The following is a 21,877-nucleotide window of genomic DNA, read 5'->3' on the forward strand; positions in this document are numbered from 1 at the left end:
AAAAATGCTTATTAAACATAAACCAAACGTTGGAGGTGGTCATTTCTTCATGCGCAGTGAATAACTCGGCACTCTAAAGCACCCGAGAGCGTTTTTTTCGATGCCAACCTAACCAGAGTGACGGGAGCGGCACAATTCAGAAAAAGCGCTCAGCTCGCCGAGAAAATGCGATTTAAGCAATAAAATTAAAAATGCTTATAAAACATAAACCAAACGTTGGAGGTGGTCATTTCTTCATGCGCAGTGATAAACTCGGCACTCTAAAGCACCCGAGAGCGTTTTTTTCGATGCCAACCTAACCAGAGTGACGGGAGCGGCACAATTCAGAAAAAGTGCTCAGCTCGCCGAGAAAATGCGATTTAAGCAATAAAATTAAAAATGCTTATAAAACATAAACCAAACGTTGGAGGTGGTCATTTCTTCATGCGCAGTGAGTAACTCGGCACTCTAAAGCACCCGAGAGCGTTTTTTTCGATGCCAACCTAACCAGAGTGACGGGAGCGGCACAATTCAGAAAAAGTGCTCAGCTCGCCGAGAAAATGCGATTTAAGCAATAAAATTAAAAATGCTTATAAAACATAAACCAAACGTTGGAGGTGGTCATTTCTTAATGCGCAGTAATAAACTCGGCACTCTAAAGCACCCGAGAGCGTTTTTTTCGATGCCAACCTAACCAGAGTGACGGGAGCGGCACAATTCAGAAAAAGTGCTCAGCTCGCCGAGAAAATGCGATTTAAGCAATAAAATTAAAAATGCTTATAAAACATAAACCAAACGTTGGAAGTGGTCATTTCTTCATGCGCAGTGAATAACTCGGCACTCTAAAGCACCCGAGAGCGTTTTTTTCGATGCCAACCTAACCAGAGTGACGGGAGAGGCACAATTCAGAAAAAGCGCTCAGCTCGCCGAGAAAATGCGATTTAAGCAATAAAATTAAAAATGCTTATAAAACATAAACCAAACGTTGGAGGTGGTCATTTCTTCATGCGCAGTGATAAACTCGGCACTCTAAAGCACCCGAGAGCGTTTTTTTCGATGCCAACCTAACCAGAGTGACGGGAGCGGCACAATTCAGAAAAAGTGCTCAGCTCGCCGAGAAAATGCGATTTAAGCAATAAAATTAAAAATGCTTATAAAACATAAACCAAACGTTGGAGGTGGTCATTTCTTCATGCGCAGTGATAAACTCGGCACTCTAAAGCACCCGAGAGCGTTTTTTTCGATGCCAACCTAACCAGAGTGACGGGAGCGGCACAATTCAGAAAAAGCGCTCAGCTCGCCGAGAAAATGCGATTTAAGCAATAAAATTAAAAATGCTTATAAAACATAAACCAAACGTTGGAGGTGGTCATTTCTTCATGCGCAGTGATAAACTCGGCACTCTAAAGCACCCGAGAGCGTTTTTTTCGATGCCAACCTAACCAGAGTGACGGGAGCGGCACAATTCAGAAAAAGTGCTCAGCTCGCCGAGAAAATGCGATTCAAGCAATAAAATTAAAAATGCTTATAAAACATAAACCAAACGTTGGAGGTGGTCATTTCTTCATGCGCAGTGAATAACTCGGCACTCTAAAGCACCCGAGAGCGTTTTTTTCGATGCCAACCTAACCAGAGTGACGGGAGCGGCACAATTCAGAAAAAGTGCTCAGCTCGCCGAGAAAATGCGATTTAACCAATAAAATTAAAAATGCTTATAAAACATAAACCAAACGTTGGAGGTGGTCATTTCTTAATGCGCAGTAATAAACTCGGCAATCTAAAGCACCCGTGAGCGTTTTTTTCGATGCCAACCTTACCAGAGTGACGGGAGCGGCACAATTCAGAAAAAGTGCTCAGCTCGCCGAGAAAATGCGATTTAAGCAATAAAATTAAAAATGCTTATAAAACATAAACCAAACGTTGGAGGTGGTCATTTCTTCATGCGCAGTGATAAAGTCGGCACTCTAAAGCACCCGAGAGCGTTTTTTTCGATGCCAACCTAACCAGAGTGACGGGAGCGGCACAATTCAGAAAAAGTGCTCAGCTCGGCGAGAAAATGCGATTTAAGCAATAAAATTAAAAATGCTTATAAAACATAAACCAAACGTTGGAGGTGGTCATTTCTTAATGCGCAGTAATAAACTCGGCACTCTAAAGCACCCGAGAGCGTTTTTTTCGATGCCAACCTAACCAGAGTGACGGGAGCGGCACAATTCAGAAAAAGTGCTCAGCTCGCCGAGAAAATGCGATTTAAGCAATAAAATTAAAAATGCTTATAAAACATAAACCGAACGTTGGAGGTGGTCATTTCTTAATGCGCAGTAATAAACTCGGCACTCTAAAGCACCCGAGAGCGTTTTTTTCGATGCCAACCTAACCAGAGTGACGGGAGCGGCACAATTCAGAAAAAGTGCTCAGCTCGCCGAGAAAATGCGATTTAAGCAATAAAATTAAAAATGCTTATTAAACATAAACCAAACGTTGGAGGTGGTCATTTCTTCATGCGCAGTGAATAACTCGGCACTCTAAAGCACCCGATAGCGTTTTTTTCGATGCCAACCTAACCAGAGAGACGGGAGCGGCACAATTCAGAAAAAGTGCTCAGCTCGCCGAGAAAATGCGATTTAAGCAATACAATTAAAAATGCTTATAAAACATAAACCAAACGTTGGAGGTGGTCATTTCTTAATGCGCAGTAATAAACTCGGCACTCTAAAGCACCCGAGAGCGTTTTTTTCGATGCCAACCTAACCAGAGTGACGGGAGCGGCACAATTCAGAAAAAGTGCTCAGCTCGCCGAGAAAATGCGATTTAAGCAATAAAATTAAAAATGCTTATTAAACATAAACCAAACGTTGGAGGTGGTCATTTCTTCATGCGCAGTGAATAACTCGGCACTCTAAAGCACCCGATAGCGTTTTTTTCGATGCCAACCTAACCAGAGAGACGGGAGCGGCACAATTCAGAAAAAGTGCTCAGCTCGCCGAGAAAATGCGATTTAAGCAATAAAATTAAAAATGCTTATAAAACATAAACCAAACGTTGGAGGTGGTCATTTCTTAATGCGCAGTAATAAACTCGGCACTCTAAAGCACCCGAGAGCGTTTTTTTCGATGCCAACCTAACCAGAGTGACGGGAGCGGCACAATTCAGAAAAAGTGCTCAGCTCGCCGAGAAAATGCGATTTAAGCAATAAAATTAAAAATGCTTATAAAACATAAACCAAACGTTGGAGGTGGTCATTTCTTAATGCGCAGTAATAAACTCGGCACTCTAAAGCACCCGAGAGCGTTTTTTTCGATGCCAACCTAACCAGAGTGACGGGAGCGGCACAATTCAGAAAAAGTGCTCAGCTCGCCGAGAAAATGCGATTTAAGCAATAAAATTAAAAATGCTTATAAAACATAAACCAAACGTTGGAGGTGGTCATTTCTTAATGCGCAGTAATAAACTCGGCACTCTAAAGCACCCGAGAGCGTTTTTTTCGATGCCAACCTAACCAGAGTGACGGGAGCGGCACAATTCAGAAAAAGCGCTCAGCTCGCCGAGAAAATGCGATTTAAGCAATAAAATTAAAAATGCTTATAAAACATAAACCAAACGTTCGAGGTGGTCATTTCTTAATGCGCAGTAATAAACTCGGCACTCTAAAGCACCCGAGAGCGTTTTTTTCGATGCCAACCTAACCAGAGTGACGGGAGCGGCACAATTCAGAAAAAGTGCTCAGCTCGCCGAGAAAATGCGATTTAAGCAATAAAATTAAAAATGCTTATAAAACATAAACCAAACGTTGGAGGTGGTCATTTCTTAATGCGCAGTAATAAACTCGGCACTCTAAAGCACCCGAGAGCGTTTTTTTCGATGCCAACCTAACCAGAGTGACGGGAGCGGCACAATTCAGAAAAAGTGCTCAGCTCGCCGAGAAAATGCGATTTAAGCAATAAAATTAAAAATGCTTATTAAACATAAACCAAACGTTGGAGGTGGTCATTTCTTCATGCGCAGTGAATAACTCGGCACTCTAAAGCACCCGATAGCGTTTTTTTCGATGCCAACCTAACCAGAGTGACGGGAGCGGCACAATTCAGAAAAAGTGCTCAGCTCGCCGAGAAAATGCGATTTAAGCAATAAAATTAAAAATGCTTATAAAACATAAACCAAACGTTGGAGGTGGTCATTTCTTAATGCGCAGTAATAAACTCGGCACTCTAAAGCACCCGAGAGCGTTTTTTTCGATGCCAACCTAACCAGAGTGACGGGAGCGGCACAATTCAGAAAAAGTGCTCAGCTCGCCGAGAAAATGCGATTTAAGCAATAAATTTAAAAATGCTTATAAAACATAAACCAAACGTTGGAGGTGGTCATTTCTTAATGCGCAGTAATAAACTCGGCACTCTAAAGCACCCGAGAGCGTTTTTTTCGATGCCAACCTAACCAGAGTGACGGGAGCGGCACAATTCAGAAAAAGTGCTCAGCTCGCCGAGAAAATGCGATTTAAGCAATAAAATTAAAAATGCTTATTAAACATAAACCAAACGTTGGAGGTGGTCATTTCTTCATGCGCAGTGAATAACTCGGCACTCTAAAGCACCCGAAAGCGTTTTTTTCGATGCCAACCTAACCAGAGTGACGGGAGCGGCACAATTCAGAAAAAGCGCTCAGCTCGCCGACCAAATGCGATTTAAGCAATAACATTAAAAATGCTTATAAAACATAAGCCAAACGTTGGAGGTGGTCATTTCTTCGTGCGCAGTGATAAACTCGGCACTCTAAAGCACCCGAGAGCGTTTTTTTCGATGCCAACCTAACCAGAGTGACGGGAGCGGCACAATTCAGAAAAAGCGCTCAGCTCGCCGAGAGAATGCGATTTAAGCAATAAAATTAAAAATGCATATAAAACATAAACCAAACGTTGGAGGTGGTCATTTCTTCATGCGCAGTGATAAACTCGGCACTCTAAAGCACCCGAGAGCGTTTTTTTCGATGCCAACCTAACCAGAGTGACGGGAGCGGCACAATTCAGAAAAAGTGCTCAGCTCGCCGAGAAAATGCGATTTAAGCAATAAAATTAAAAATGCTTATTAAACATAAACCAAACGTTGGAGGTGGTCATTTCTTCATGCGCAGTGAATAACTCGGCACTCTAAAGCACCCGAAAGCGTTTTTTTCGATGCCAACCTAACCAGAGTGACGGGAGCGGCACAATTCAGAAAAAGCGCTCAGCTCGCCGACCAAATGCGATTTAAGCAATAACATTAAAAATGCTTATAAAACATAAGCCAAACGTTGGAGGTGGTCATTTCTTCGTGCGCAGTGATAAACTCGGCACTCTAAAGCACCCGAGAGCGTTTTTTTCGATGCCAACCTAACCAGAGTGACGGGAGCGGCACAATTCAGAAAAAGCGCTCAGCTCGCCGAGAGAATGCGATTTAAGCAATAAAATTAAAAATGCATATAAAACATAAACCAAACGTTGGAGGTGGTCATTTCTTCATGCGCAGTGATAAACTCGGCACTCTAAAGCACCCGAGAGCGTTTTTTTCGATGCCAACCTAACCAGAGTGACGGGAGCGGCACAATTCAGAAAAAGTGCTCAGCTCGCCGAGAAAATGCGATTTAAGCAATAAAATAAAAAATGCTTATAAAACATAAACCAAACGTTGGAGGTGGTCATTTCTTCATGCGCAGTGAATAACTCGGCACTCGAAAGCACCCGAGAGCGTTTTTTTCGATGCCAACCTAACCAGAGTGACGGGAGCGGCACAATTCAGAAAAAGTGCTCAGCTCGCCGAGAAAATGCGATTTAAGCAATAAAATTAAAAATGCTTATAAAACATAAACCAAACGTTGGAGGTGGTCATTTCTTCATGCGCAGTGATAAACTCGGCACTCTAAAGCACCCGAGAGCGTTTTTTTCGATGCCAACCTAACCAGAGTGACGGGAGCGGCACAATTCAGAAAAAGCGCTCAGCTCGCCGAGAAAATGCGATTTAAGCAATAAAATTAAAAATGCTTATAAAACATAAACCAAACGTTGGAGGTGGTAATTTCTTCATGCGCAGTGACAAACTCGGCACTCTAAAGCACCCGAGAGCGTTTTTTTCGATGCCAACCTAACCAGAGTGACGGGAGCGGCACAATTCAGAAAAAGTGCTCAGCTCGCCGAGAAAATGCGATTCAAGCAATAAAATTAAAAATGCTTATTAAACATAAACCAAACGTTGGAGGTGGTCATTTCTTCATGCGCAGTGAATAACTCGGCACTCTAAAGCACCCGAGAGCGTTTTTTTCGATGCCAACCTAACCAGAGTGACGGGAGCGGCACAATTCAGAAAAAGTGCTCAGCTCGCCGAGAAAATGCGATTTAAGCAATAAAATTAAAAATGCTTATAAAACATAAACCAAACGTTGGAGGTCGTCATTTCTTAATGCGCAGTAATAAACTCGGCACTCTAAAGCACCCGAGAGCGTTTTTTTCGATGCCAACCTAACCAGAGTGACGGGAGCGGCACAATTCAGAAAAAGTGCTCAGCTCGCCGAGAAAATGCGATTTAAGCAATAAAATTAAAAATGCTTATAAAACATAAACCAAACGTTGGAGGTGGTCATTTCTTAATGCGCAGTAATAAACTCGGCACTCTAAAGCACCCGAGAGCGTTTTTTTCGATGCCAACCTAACCAGAGTGACGGGAGCGGCACAATTCAGAAAAAGTGCTCAGCTCGCCGAGAAAATGCGATTTAAGCAATAAAATTAAAAATGCTTATTAAACATAAACCAAACGTTGGAGGTGGTCATTTCTTCATGCGCAGTGAATAACTCAGCACTCTAAAGCACCCGATAGCGTTTTTTTCGATGCCAACCTAACCAGAGTGACGGGAGCGGCACAATTCAGAAAAAGTGCTCAGCTCGCCGAGAAAATGCGATTTAAGCAATAAAATTAAAAATGCTTATAAAACATAAACCAAACGTTGGAGGTGGTCATTTCTTAATGCGCAGTAATAAACTCGGCACTCTAAAGCACCCGAGAGCGTTTTTTTCGATGCCAACCTAACCAGAGTGACGGGAGCGGCACAATTCAGAAAAAGTGCTCAGCTCGCCGAGAAAATGCGATTTAAGCAATACAATTAAAAATGCTTATAAAACATAAACCAAACGTTGGAAGTGGTCATTTCTTCATGCGCAGTGATAAACTCGGCACTCTAAAGCACCCGAGAGCGTTTTTTTCGATGCCAACCTAACCAGAGTTACGGGCGCGGCACAATTCAGAAAAAGCGCTCAGCTCGCCGAGAAAATGCGATTTAAGCAATAAAATTAAAAATGCTTATAAAACATAAACCAAACGTTGGAGGTGGTCATTTCTTCATGCGCAGTGATAAACTCGGCACTCTAAAGCACCCGAGAGCGTTTTTTTCGATGCCAACCTAACCAGAGTGACGGGAGCGGCACAATTCAGAAAAAGCGCTCAGCTCGCCGAGAAAATGCGATTTAAGCAATAAAATTAAAAATGCTTATAAAACATAAACCAAACGTTGGAGGTGGTCATTTCTTCATGCGCAGTGATAAACTCGGCACTCTAAAGCACCCGAGAGCGTTTTTTTCGATGCCAACCTAACCAGAGTGACGGGAGCGGCACAATTCAGAAAAAGCGCTCAGCTCGCCGAGAAAATGCGATTTAAGCAATAAAATTAAAAATGCTTATAAAACATAAACCAAACGTTGGAGGTGGTCATTTCTTCATGCGCAGTGAATAACTCGGCACTCTAAAGCACCCGAGAGCGTTTTTTTCGATGCCAACCTAACCAGAGTGACGGGAGCGGCACAATTCAGAAAAAGTGCTCAGCTCGCCGAGAAAATGCGATTTAAGCAATAAAATTAAAAATGCTTATAAAACATAAACCAAACGTTGGAGGTGGTCATTTCTTAATGCGCAGTAATAAACTCGGCACTCTAAAGCACCCGTGAGCGTTTTTTTCGATGCCAACCTAACCAGAGTGACGGGAGCGGCACAATTCAGAAAAAGTGCTCAGCTCGCCGAGAAAATGCGATTTAAGCAATAAAATTAAAAATGCTTATAAAACATAAACCAAACGTTGGAGGTGGTCATTTCTTAATGCGCAGTAATAAACTCGGCACTCTAAAGCACCCGAGAGCGTTTTTTTCGATGCCAACCTAACCAGAGTGACGGGAGAGGCACAATTCAGAAAAAGCGCTCAGCTCGCCGAGAAAATGCGATTTAAGCAATAAAATTAAAAATGCTTATAAAACATAAACCAAACGTTGGAGGTGGTCATTTCTTAATGCGCAGTAATAAACTCGGCACTCTAAAGCACCCGAGAGCGTTTTTTTTGATGCCAACCTAACCAGAGTGACGGGAGCGGCACAATTCAGAAAAAGTGCTCAGCTCGCCGAGAAAATGCGATTTAAGCAATAAAATTAAAAATGCTTATTAAACATAAACCAAACGTTGGAGGTGGTCATTTCTTCATGCGCAGTGAATAACTCGGCACTCTAAAGCACCCGATAGCGTTTTTTTCGATGCCAACCTAACCAGAGTGACGGGAGCGGCACAATTCAGAAAAAGTGCTCAGCTCGCCGAGAAAATGCGATTTAAGCAATAAAATTAAAAATGCTTATAAAACATAAACCAAACGTTGGAGGTGGTAATTTCTTAATGCGCAGTAATAAACTCGGCACTCTAAAGCACCCGAGAGCGTTTTTTTCGATGCCAACCTAACCAGAGTGACGGGAGCGGCACAATTCAGAAAAAGTGCTCAGCTCGCCGAGAAAATGCGATTTAAGCAATAAAATTAAAAATGCTTATAAAACATAAACCAAACGTTGGAGGTGGTCATTTCTTAATGCGCAGTAATAAACTCGGCACTCTAAATCACCCGAGAGCGTTTTTTTCGATGCCAACCTAACCAGAGTGACGGGAGCGGCACAATTCAGAAAAAGCGCTCAGCTCGCCGAGAAAATGCGATTTAAGCAATAAAATTAAAAATGCTTATAAAACATAAACCAAACGTTGGAGGTGGTCATTTCTTCGTGCGCAGTGAATAACTCGGCACTCTAAAGCACCCGAGAGCGTTTTTTTCGATGCCAACCTAACCAGAGTGACGGGAGCGGCACAATTCAGAAAAAGTGCTCAGCTCGCCGAGAACATGCGATTTAAGCAATAAAATTAAAAATGCTTATAAAACATAAACCAAACGTTGGAGGTGGTCATTTCTTAATGCGCAGTAATAAACTCGGCACTCTAAAGCACCCGAGAGCGTTTTTTTCGATGCCAACCTAACCAGAGTGACGGGAGCGGCACAATTCAGAAAAAGCGCTCAGCTCGCCGAGAAAATGCGATTTAAGCAATAAAATTAAAAATGCTTATAAAACATAAACCAAACGTTGGAGGTGGTCATTTCTTCATGCGCAGTGATAAACTCGGCACTCTAAAGCACCCGAGAGCGTTTTTTTCGATGCCAACCTAACCAGAGTGACGGGAGCGGCACAATTCAGAAAAAGTGCTCAGCTCGCCGAGAAAATGCGATTTAAGCAATAAAATTAAAAATGCTTATAAAACATAAACCAAACGTTGGAGGTGGTCATTTCTTCATGCGCAGTGATAAACTCGGCACTCTAAAGCACCCGAGAGCGTTTTTTTCGATGCCAACCTAACCAGAGTGACGGGAGCGGCACAATTCAGAAAAAGCGCTCAGTTCGCCGAGAAAATGCGATTTAAGCAATAAAATTAAAAATGCTTATAAAACATAAACCAAACGTTGGAGGTGGTCATTTCTTCATGCGCAGTGATAAACTCGGCACTCTAAAGCACCCGAGAGCGTTTTTTTCGATGCCAACCTAACCAGAGTGACGGGAGCGGCACAATTCAGAAAAAGCGCTCAGCTCGCCGAGAAAATGCGATTTAAGCAATAAAATTAAAAATGCTTATAAAACATAAACCAAACGTTGGAGGTGGTCATTTCTTCATGCGCAGTGATAAACTCGGCACTCTAAAGCACCCGAGAGCGTTTTTTTCGATGCCAACCTAACCAGAGTGACGGGAGTGGCACAATTCAGAAAAAGTGCTCAGCTCGCCGAGAAAATGCGATTTAAGCAATAAAATTAAAAATGCTGATAAAACATAAACCAAACGTTGGAGGTGGTCATTTCTTCATGCGCAGTGAATAACTCGGCACTCTAAAGCACCCGAGAGCGTTTTTTTCGATGCCAACCTAACCAGAGTGACGGGAGCGGCACAATTCAGAAAAAGTGCTCAGCTCGCCGAGAAAATGCGATTTAAGCAATAAAATTAAAAATGCTTATAAAACATAAACCAAACGTTGGAGGTGGTCATTTCTTCATGCGCAGTGATAAACTCGGCACTCTAAAGCACCCGAGAGCGTTTTTTTCGATGCCAACCTAACCAGAGTTACGGGAGCGGCACAATTCAGAAAAAGCGCTCAGCTCGCCGAGAAAATGCGATTTAAGCAATATAATTAAAAATGCTTATAAAACATAAACCAAACGTTGGAGGTGGTCATTTCTTCATGCGCAGTGATAAACTCGGCACTCTAAAGCACCCGAGAGCGTTTTTTTCGATGCCAACCTAACCAGAGTGACGGGAGCGGCACAATTCAGAAAAAGCGCTCAGCTCGCCGAGAAAATGCGATTTAAGCAATAAAATTAAAAATGCTTATAAAACATAAACCAAACGTTGGAGGTGGTCATTTCTTCATGCGCAGTGATAAACTCGGCACTCTAAAGCACCCGAGAGCGTTTTTTTCGATGCCAACCTAACCAGAGTGACGGGAGCGGCACAATTCAGAAAAAGCGCTCAGCTCGCCGAGAAAATGCGATTTAAGCAATACAATTTAAAATGCTTATAAAACATAAACCAAACGTTGGAGGTGGTCATTTCTTCATGCGCAGTGATAAACTCGGCACTCTAAAGCACCCGAGAGCGTTTTTTTCGATGCCAACCTAACCAGAGTGACGGGAGCGGCACAATTCAGAAAAAGCGCTCAGCTCGCCGAGAAAATGCGATTTAAGCAATAAAATTAAAAATGCTTATAAAACATAAACCAAACGTTGGAGGTGGTCATTTTTTCATGCGCAGTGATAAATTCGGCACTCTAAAGCACCCGAGAGCGTTTTTTTCGATGCCAACCTAACCAGAGTGACGGGAGCGGCACAATTCAGAAAAAGTGCTCAGCTCGCCGAGAAAATGCGATTTAAGCAATAAAATTAAAAATGCTTATAAAACATAAACCAAACGTTGGAGGTGGTCATTTCTTCATGCGCAGTGAATAACTCGGCACTCTAAAGCACCCGAGAGCGTTTTTTTCGATGCCAACCTAACCAGAGTGACGGGAGCGGCACAATTCAGAAAAAGTGCTCAGCTCGCCGAGAAAATGCGATTTAAGCAATAAAATTAAAAATGCTTATAAAACATAAACCAAACGTTGGAGGTGGTCTTTTCTTAATGCGCAGTAATAAACTCGGCACTCTAAAGCACCCGAGAGCGTTTTTTTCGATGCCAACCTAACCAGAGTGACGGGAGCGGCACAATTCAGAAAAAGTGCTCAGCTCGCCGAGAAAATGCGATTTAAGCAATAAAATTAAAAATGCTTATAAAACATAAACCAAACGTTGGAGGTGGTCATTTCTTCATGCGCAGTGATAAACTCGGCACTCTAAAGCACCCGAGAGGGTTTTTTTCGATGCCAACCTAACCAGAGTGACGGGAGCGGCACAATTCAGAAAAAGTGCTCAGCTCGCCGAGAAAATGCGATTTAAGCAATAAAACTAAAAATGCTTATAAAACATAAACCAAACGTTGGAGGTGGTCATTTCTTCATGCGCAGTGAATAACTCGGCACTCGAAAGCACCCGAGAGCGTTTTTTTCGATGCCAACCTAACCAGAGTGACGGGAGCGGCACAATTCAGAAAAAGTGCTCAGCTCGCCGAGAAAATGCGATTTAAGCAATAAAATTAAAAATGCTTATAAAACATAAACCAAACGTTGGAGGTGGTCATTTCTTCATGCGCAGTGATAAACTCGGCACTCTAAAGCACCCGAGAGGGTTTTTTTCGATGCCAACCTAACCAGAGTGACGGGAGCGGCACAATTCAGAAAAAGTGCTCAGCTCGCCGAGAAAATGCGATTTAAGCAATAAAACTAAAAATGCTTATAAAACATAAACCAAACGTTGGAGGTGGTCATTTCTTCATGCGCAGTGAATAACTCGGCACTCGAAAGCACCCGAGAGCGTTTTTTTCGATGCCAACCTAACCAGAGTGACGGGAGCGGCACAATTCAGAAAAAGTGCTCAGCTCGCCGAGAAAATGCGATTTAAGCAATAAAATTAAAAATGCTTATAAAACATAAACCAAACGTTGGAGGTGGTCATTTCTTCATGCGCAGTGATAAACTCGGCACTCTAAAGCACCCGTGAGCGTTTTTTTCGATGCCAACCTAACCAGAGTGACGGGAGCGGCACAATTCAGAAAAAGTGCTCAGCTCGCCAAGAAAATGCGATTTAAGCAATAAAATTAAAAATGCTTATAAAACATAAACCAAACGTTGGAGGTGGTCATTTCTTCATGCGCAGTGAATAACTCGGCACTCTAAAGCACCCGAGAGCGTTTTTTTCGATGCCAACCTAACCAGAGTGACGGGAGCGGCACAATTCAGAAAAAGTGCTCAGCTCGCCGAGAAAATGCGATTTAAGCAATAAAATTAAAAATGCTTATAAAACATAAACCAAACGTTGGAGGTGGTCATTTCTTAATGCGCAGTAATAAACTCGGCACTCTAAAGCACCCGTGAGCGTTTTTTTCGATGCCAACCTAACCAGAGTGACGGGAGCGGCACAATTCAGAAAAAGTGCTCAGCTCGCCGAGAAAATGCGATTTAAGCAATAAAATTAAAAATGCTTATAAAACATAAACCAAACGTTGGAGGTGGTCATTTCTTCATGCGCAGTGATAAACTCGGCACTCTAAAGCACCCGAGAGGGTTTTTTTCGATGCCAACCTAACCAGAGTGACGGGAGTGGCACAATTCAGAAAAAGTGCTCAGCTCGCCGAGAAAATGCGATTTAAGCAATAAAACTAAAAATGCTTATAAAACATAAACCAAACGTTGGAGGTGGTCATTTCTTCATGCGCAGTGAATAACTCGGCACTCGAAAGCACCCGAGAGCGTTTTTTTCGATGCCAACCTAACCAGAGTGACGGGAGCGGCACAATTCAGAAAAAGTGCTCAGCTCGCCGAGAAAATGCGATTTAAGCAACAAAATTAAAAATGCTTATTAAACATAAACCAAACGTTGGAGGTGGTCATTTCTTCATGCGCAGTGATAAACTCGGCACTCTAAAGCACCCGAGAGCGTTTTTTTCGATGCCAACCTAACCAGAGTGACGGGAGCGGCACAATTCAGAAAAAGTGCTCAGCTCGCCGAGAAAATGCGATTTAAGCAATAAAACTAAAAATGCTTATAAAACATAAACCAAACGTTGGAGGTGGTCATTTCTTCATGCGCAGTGAATAACTCGGCACTCTAAAGCACCCGAGAGCGTTTTTTTCGATGCCAACCTAACCAGAGTGACGGGAGCGGCACAATTCAGAAAAAGCGCTCAGCTCGCCGAGAAAATGCGATTTAAGCAATAAAATTAAAAATGCTTATAAAACATAAACCAAACGTTGGAGGTGGTCATTTCTTCATGCGCAGTGATAAACTCGGCACTCTAAAGCACCCGAGAGCGTTTTTTTCGATGCCAACCTAACCAGAGTGACGGGAGCGGCACAATTCAGAAAAAGCGCTCAGCTCGCCGAGAAAATGCGATTCAAGCAATAAAATTAAAAATGCTTATTAAACATAAACCAAACGTTGGAGGTGGTCATTTCTTCATGTGCAGTGATAAACTCGGCACTCTAAAGCACCCGAGAGCGTTTTTTTCGATGCCAACCTAACCAGAGTGACGGGAGCGGCACAATTCAGAAAAAGTGCTCAGCTCGCCGAGAAAATGCGATTTAAGCAATAAAATTAAAAATGCTTATAAAACATAAACCAAACGTTGGAGGTGGTCATTTCTTCATGCGCAGTGATAAACTCGGCACTCTAAAGCACCCGAGAGGGTTTTTTTCGATGCCAACCTAACCAGAGTGACGGGAGCGGCACAATTCAGAAAAAGTGCTCAGCTCGCCGAGAAAATGCGATTTAAGCAATAAAACTAAAAATGCTTATAAAACATAAACCAAACGTTGGAGGTGGTCATTTCTTCATGCGCAGTAAATAACTCGGCACTCGAAAGCACCCGAGAGCGTTTTTTTCGATGCCAACCTAACCAGAGTGACGGGAGCGGCACAATTCAGAAAAAGTGCTCAGCTCGCCGAGAAAATGCGATTTAAGCAACAAAATTAAAAATGCTTATTAAACATAAACCAAACGTTGGAGGTGGTCATTTCTTCATGCGCAGTGATAAACTCGGCACTCTAAAGCACCCGAGAGCGTTTTTTTCGATGCCAACCTAACCAGAGTGACGGGAGCGGCACAATTCAGAAAAAGTGCTCAGCTCGCCGAGAAAATGCGATTTAAGCAATAAAACTAAAAATGCTTATAAAACATAAACCAAACGTTGGAGGTGGTCATTTCTTCATGCGCAGTGAATAACTCGGCACTCTAAAGCACCCGAGAGCGTTTTTTTCGATGCCAACCTAACCAGAGTGACGGGAGCGGCACAATTCAGAAAAAGCGCTCAGCTCGCCGAGAAAATGCGATTTAAGCAATAAAATTAAAAATGCTTATAAAACATAAACCAAACGTTGGAGGTGGTCATTTCTTCATGCGCAGTGAATAACTCGGCACTCGAAAGCACCCGAGAGCGTTTTTTTCGATGCCAACCTAACCAGAGTGACGGGAGCGGCACAATTCAGAAAAAGTGCTCAGCTCGCCGAGAAAATGCGATTTAAGCAACAAAATTAAAAATGCTTATTAAACATAAACCAAACGTTGGAGGTGGTCATTTCTTCATGCGCAGTGATAAACTCGGCACTCTAAAGCACCCGAGAGCGTTTTTTTCGATGCCAACCTAACCAGAGTGACGGGAGCGGCACAATTCAGAAAAAGTGCTCAGCTCGCCGAGAAAATGCGATTTAAGCAATAAAACTAAAAATGCTTATAAAACATAAACCAAACGTTGGAGGTGGTCATTTCTTCATGCGCAGTGAATAACTCGGCACTCTAAAGCACCCGAGAGCGTTTTTTTCGATGCCAACCTAACCAGAGTGACGGGAGCGGCACAATTCAGAAAAAGTGCTCAGCTCGCCGAGAAAATGCGATTTAAGCAATAAAATTAAAAATGCTTATAAAACATAAACCAAACTTTGGAGGTGGTCATTTCTTCATGCGCAGTGATAAACTCGGCACTCTAAAGCACCCGAGAGCGTTTTTTTCGATGCCAACCTAACCAGAGTGACGGGAGCGGCACAATTCAGAAAAAGCGCTCAGCTCGCCGAGAAAATGCGATTTAAGCAATAAAATTAAAAATGCTTATAAAACATAAACCAAACGTTGGAGGTGGTCATTTCTTCATGCGCAGTGATAAACTCGGCACTCTAAAGCACCCGAGAGCGTTTTTTTCGATGCCAACCTAACCAGAGTGACGGGAGCGGCACAATTCAGAAAAAGCGCACAGCTCGCCGAGAAAATGCGATTTAAGCAATAAAATTAAAAATGCTTATAAAACATAAACCAAACGTTGGAGGTGGTCATTTCTTCATGCGCAGTGATTAACTCGGCACTCTAAAGCACCCGAGAGCGTTTTTTTCGATGCCAACCTAACCAGAGTGACGGGAGCGGCACAATTCAGAAAAAGTGCTCAGCTCGCCGAGAAAATGCGATTTAAGCAATAAATTTAAAAATGCTTATAAAACATAAACCAAACGTTGGAGGTGGTCATTTCTTCATGCGCAGTGAATCACTCGGCACTCTAAAGCACCCGAGAGCGTTTTTTTCGATGCCAACCTAACCAGAGTGACGGGAGCGGCACAATTCAGAAAAAGTGCTCAGCTCGCCGAGAAAATGCGATTTAAGCAATAAAATTAAAAATGCTTATTAAACATAAACCAAACGTTGGAGGTGGTCATTTCTTCATGCGCAGTGATAAACTCGGCACTCTAAAGCACCCGAGAGCGTTTTTTTCGATGCCAACCTAACCAGAGTGACGGGAGCGGCACAATTCAGAAAAAGTGCTCAGCTCGCCGAGAAAATGCGATTTAAGCAATAAAACTAAAAATGCTTATAAAACATAAACCAAACGTTGGAGGTGGTCATTTCTTCATGCGCAGTGAATAACTCGGCACTCTAAAGCACCCGATAGCGTTTTTTTCGATGCCAACCTAACCAGAGTGACGGGAGCGGCACAATTCAGAAAAAGCGCTCAGCTCGCCGAGAAAATGCGATTTAAGCAATAAAATTAAAAATGCTTATAAAACATAAACCAAACGTTGGAGGTGGTCATTTCTTCATGCACAGTGATAAACTCGGCACTCTAAAGCACCCGAGAGCGTTTTTTTCGATGCCAACCTAACCAGAGTGACGGGAGCGGCACAATTCAGAAAAAGTGCTCAGCTCGCCGAGAAAATGCGATTTAAGCAATAAAATTAAAAATGCTTATAAAACAGAAACCAAACGTTGGAGGTGGTCATTTCTTAATGCGCAGTAATAAACTCGGCCATCTAAAGCACCCGAGAGCGTTTTTTTCGATGCCAACCTAACCAGAGTGACGGGAGCGGCACAATTCAGAAAAAGTGCTCAGCTCGCCGAGAAAATGCGATTTAAGCAATAAAATTAAAAATGCTTATAAAACATAAACCAAACGTTGGAGGTGGTCATTTCTTATTGCGCAGTGATAAACTCGGCACTCTAAAGCACCCGAGAGCGTTTTTTTCGATGCCAACCTAACCAGAGTTACGGGAGCGGCACAATTCAGAAAAAGCGCTCAGCTCGCCGAGAAAATGCGATTTAAGCAATAAAATTAAAAATGCTTATAAAACATAAACCAAACGTTGGAGGTGGTCATTTCTTCATGCGCAGTGATAAACTCGGCACTCTTAAGCACCCGAGAGCGTTTTTTTCGATGCCAACCTAACCAGAGTGACGGGAGCGGCACAATTCAGAAAAAGCGCTCAGCTCGCCGAGAAAATGCGATTTAAGCAATAAAATTACAAATGCTTATAAAACATAAACCAAACGTTGGAGGTGGTAATTTCTTCATGCGCAGTGATAAACTCGGCACTCTAAAGCACCCGAGAGCGTTTTTTTCGATGCCAACCTAACCAGAGTGACGGGAGCGGCACAATTCAGAAAAAGTGCTCAGCTCGCCGAGAAAATGCGATTTAAGCAATAAAATTAAAAATGCTTATAAAACATAAACCAAACGTTGGAGGTGGTCATTTCTTCATGCGCAGTGAATAACTCGGCACTCTAAAGCACCCGAGAGCGTTTTTTTCGATGCCAACCTAACCAGAGTGACGGGAGCGGCACAATTCAGAAAAAGTGCTCAGCTCGCCGAGAAAATGCGATTTAAGCAATAAAATTAAAAATGCTTATAAAACATAAACCAAACGTTGGAGGTGGTCATTTCTTAATGCGCAGTAATAAACTCGGCACTCTAAAGCACCCGAGAGCGTTTTTTTCGATGCCAACCTAACCAGAGTGACGGGAGCGGCACAATTCAGAAAAAGTGCTCAGCTCGCCGAGAAAATGCGATTTAAGCAATAAAATTTAAAATGCTTATAAAACATAAACCAAACGTTGGAGGTGGTCATTTCTTCATGCGCAGTGATAAACTCGGCACTCTAAAGCACCCGAGAGCGTTTTTTTCGATGCCAACCTAACCAGAGTTACGGGAGCGGCACAATTCAGAAAAAGTGCTCAGCTCGCCGAGAAAATGCGATTTAAGCAATAAAATTAAAAATGCTTATAAAACATAAACCAAACGTTGGAGGTGGTCATTTCTTCATGCGCAGTGATAAACTCGGCACTCTAAAGCACCCGAGAGCGTTTTTTTCGATGCCAACCTAACCAGAGTGACGGGAGCGGCACAATTCAGAAAAAGCGCTCAGCTCGCCGAGAAAATGCGATTTAAGCAATAAAATTAAAAATGCTTATAAAACATAAACCAAACGTTGGAGGTGGTAATTTCTTCATGCGCAGTGATAAACTCGGCACTATAAAGCACCCGAGAGCGTTTTTTTCGATGCCAACCTAACCAGAGTGACGGGAGCGGCACAATTCAGAAAAAGTGCTCAGCTCGCCGAGAAAATGCGATTTAAGCAATAAAATTAAAAATGCTTATAAAACATAAACCAAACGTTGGAGGTGGTCATTTCTTCATGCGCAGTGAATAACTCGGCACTCTAAAGCACCCGAGAGCGTTTTTTTCGATGCCAACCTAACCAGAGTGACGGGAGCGGCACAATTCAGAAAAAGTGCTCTGCTCGCCGAGAAAATGCGATTTAAGCAATAAAACTAAAAATGCTTATAAAACATAAACCAAACGTTGGAGGTGGTCATTTCTTCATGCGCAGTGAATAACTCGGCACTCTAAAGCACCCGAGAGCGTTTTTTTCGATGCCAACCTAACCAGAGTGACGGGAGCGGCACAATTCAGAAAAAGTGCTCAGCTCGCCGAGAAAATGCGATTTAAGCAATAAAATTAAAAATGCTTATAAAACATAAACCAAACGTTGGAGGTGGTCATTTCTTCATGCGCAGTGATAAACTCGGCACTCTAAAGCACCCGAGAGCGTTTTTTTCGATGCCAACCTAACCAGAGTGACGGGAGCGGCACAATTCAGAAAAAGTGCTCAGCTCGCCGAGAATATGCGATTTAAGCAATAAAACTAAAAATGCTTATAAAACATAAACCAAACGTTGGAGGTGGTCATTTCTTCATGCGCAGTGAATAACTCGGCACTCTAAAGCACCCGAGAGCGTTTTTTTCGATGCCAACCTAACCAGAGTGACGGGAGCGGCACAATTCAGAAAAAGTGCTCAGCTCGCCGAGAAAATGCGATTTAAGCAATAAAATTAAAAATGCTTATAAAACATAAACCAAACGTTGGAGGTGGTCATTTCTTCATGCGCAGTGATAAACTCGGCACTCTAAAGCACCCGAGAGCGTTTTTTTCGATGCCAACCTAACCAGAGTGACGGGAGCGGCACAATTCAGAAAAAGCGCTCAGCTCGCCGAGAAAATGCGATTTAAGCAATAAAATTAAAAATGCTTATAAAACATAAACCAAACGTTGGAGGTGGTCATTTCTTCATGCGCAGTGATAAACTCGGCACTCTAAAGCACCCGAGAGCGTTTTTTTCGATGCCAACCTAACCAGAGTGACGGGAGCGGCACAATTCAGAAAAAGCGCTCAGCTCGCCGAGAAAATGCGATTTAAGCAATAAAATTAAAAATGCTTATAAAACATAAACCAAACGTTGGAGGTGGTAATTTCTTCATGCGCAGTGATAAACTCGGCACTCTAAAGCACCCGAGAGCGTTTTTTTCGATGCCAACCTAACCAGAGTGACGGGAGCGGCACAATTCAGAAAAAGTGCTCAGCTCGCCGAGAAAATGCGATTTAACCAATAAAATTAAAAATGCTTATAAAACATAAACCAAACGTTGGAGGTGGTCATTTCTTCATGCGCAGTGAATAACTCGGCACTCTAAAGCACCCGAGAGCGTTTTTTTCGATGCCAACCTAACCAGAGTGACGGGAGCGGCACAATTCAGAAAAAGTGCTCAGCTCGCCGAGAAAATGCGATTTAAGCAATAAAATTAAAAATGCTTATATAACATAAACCAAACGTTGGAGGTGGTCATTTCTTAATGCGCAGTAATAAACTCGGCACACTAAAGCACCCGAGAGCGTTTTTTTCGATGCCAACCTAACCAGAGTGACGGGGGCGGCACAATTCAGAAAAAGTGCTCAGCTCGCCGAGAAAATGCGATTTAAGCAATAAAATTAAAAATGCTTATTAAACATAAACCAAACGTTGGAGGTGGTCATTTCTTCATGCGCAGTGAATAACTCGGCACTCTAAAGCACCCGAGAGCGTTTTTTTCGATGCCAACCTAACCAGAGTGACGGGAGCGGCACAATTCAGAAAAAGCGCTCAGCTCGCCGAGAAAATGTGATTTAAGCAATAAAATTAAAAATGCTTATAAAACATAAACCAAACGTTGGAGGTGGTCATTTCTTAATGCGCAGTAATAAACTCGGCACTCTAAAGCACCCGAGAGCGTTTTTTTCGATGCCAACCTAACCAGAGTGACGGGAGCGGCACGATTCAGAAAAAGTGCTCAGCTCGCCGAGAAAATGCGATTTAAGCAATAAAATTAAAAATGCTTATTAAACATAAACCAAACGTTGGAGGTGGTCATTTCTTCATGCGCAGTGAATAACTCGGCACTCTAAAGCACCCGAGAGCGTTTTTTTCGATGCCAACCTAACCAGAGTGACGGGAGCGGCACAATTCAGAAAAAGCGCTCAGCTCGCCGAGAAAATGCGATTTAAGCAATAATATTAAAAATGCTTATAAAACATAAACCAAACGTTGGAGGTGGTCATTTCTTCATGCGCAGTGATAAACTCGGCACTCTAAAGCACCCGAGAGCGTTTTTTTCGATGCCAACCTAACCAGAGTGACGGGAGCGGCACAATTCAGAAAAAGTGCTCAGCTCGCCGAGAAAATGCGATTTAAGCAATAAAATTAAAAATGCTTATAAAACATAAACCAAACGTTGGAGGTGGTCATTTCTTAATGCGCAGTAATAAACTCGGCACTCTAAAGCACCCGAGAGCGTTTTTTTCGATGCAGACCTAACCAGAGTGACGGGAGCGGCACAATTCAGAAAAAGTGCTCAGCTCGCCGAGAAAATGCGATTTAAGCAATAAAATTAAAAATGCTTATTAAACATAAACCAAACGTTGGAGGTGGTCATTTCTTCATGCGCAGTGAATAACTCGGCACTCTAAAGCACCCGAGAGCGTTTTTTTCGATGCCAACCTAACCAGAGTGACGGGAGCGGCACAATTCAGAAAAAGCGCTCAGCTCGCCGAGAAAATGCGATTTAAGCAATAAAATTAAAAATGCTTATAAAACATAAACCAAACGTTGGAGGTGGTCATTTCTTCATGCGCAGTGATAAACTCGGCACTCTAAAGCACCCGAGAGCGTTTTTTTCGATGCCAACCTAACCAGAGTGACGGGAGCGGCACAATTCAGAAAAAGCGCTCAGCTCGCCGAGAAAATGCGATTTAAGCAATAAAATTAAAAATGCTTATAAAACATAAACCAAACGTTGGAGGTGGTCATTTCTTCATGCGCAGTGATAAACTCGGCACTCTAAAGCACCCGAGAGCGTTTTTTTCGATGCCAACCTAACCAGAGTGACGGGAGCGGCACAATTCAGAAAAAGCGCTCAGCTCGCCGAGAAAATGCGATTTAAGCAATAAAATTAGAAATGCTTATAAAACATAAACCAAACGTTGGAGGTGGTCATTTCTTCATGCGCAGTGATAAACTCGGCACTCTAAAGCACCCGAGAGCGTTTTTTTCGATGCCAACCTAACCAGAGTGACGGGAGCGGCACAATTCAGAAAAAGCGCTCAGCTCGCCGAGAAAATGCGATTTAAGCAATAAAATTAAAAATGCTTATAAAACATAAACCAAACGTTGGAGGTGGTCATTTCTTCATGCGCAGTGATAAACTCGGCACTCTAAAGCACCCGAGAGCGTTTTTTTCGATGCCAACCTAACCAGAGTGACGGGAGCGGCACAATTCAGAAAAATTGCTCAGCTCGCCGAGAAAATGCGATTTAAGCAATAAAA

Source organism: Syngnathus typhle, unplaced genomic scaffold (assembly GCF_033458585.1).
Source record: "Syngnathus typhle isolate RoL2023-S1 ecotype Sweden unplaced genomic scaffold, RoL_Styp_1.0 HiC_scaffold_74, whole genome shotgun sequence".
NCBI classification, from domain to species: Eukaryota; Metazoa; Chordata; class Actinopteri; order Syngnathiformes; family Syngnathidae; genus Syngnathus; species Syngnathus typhle.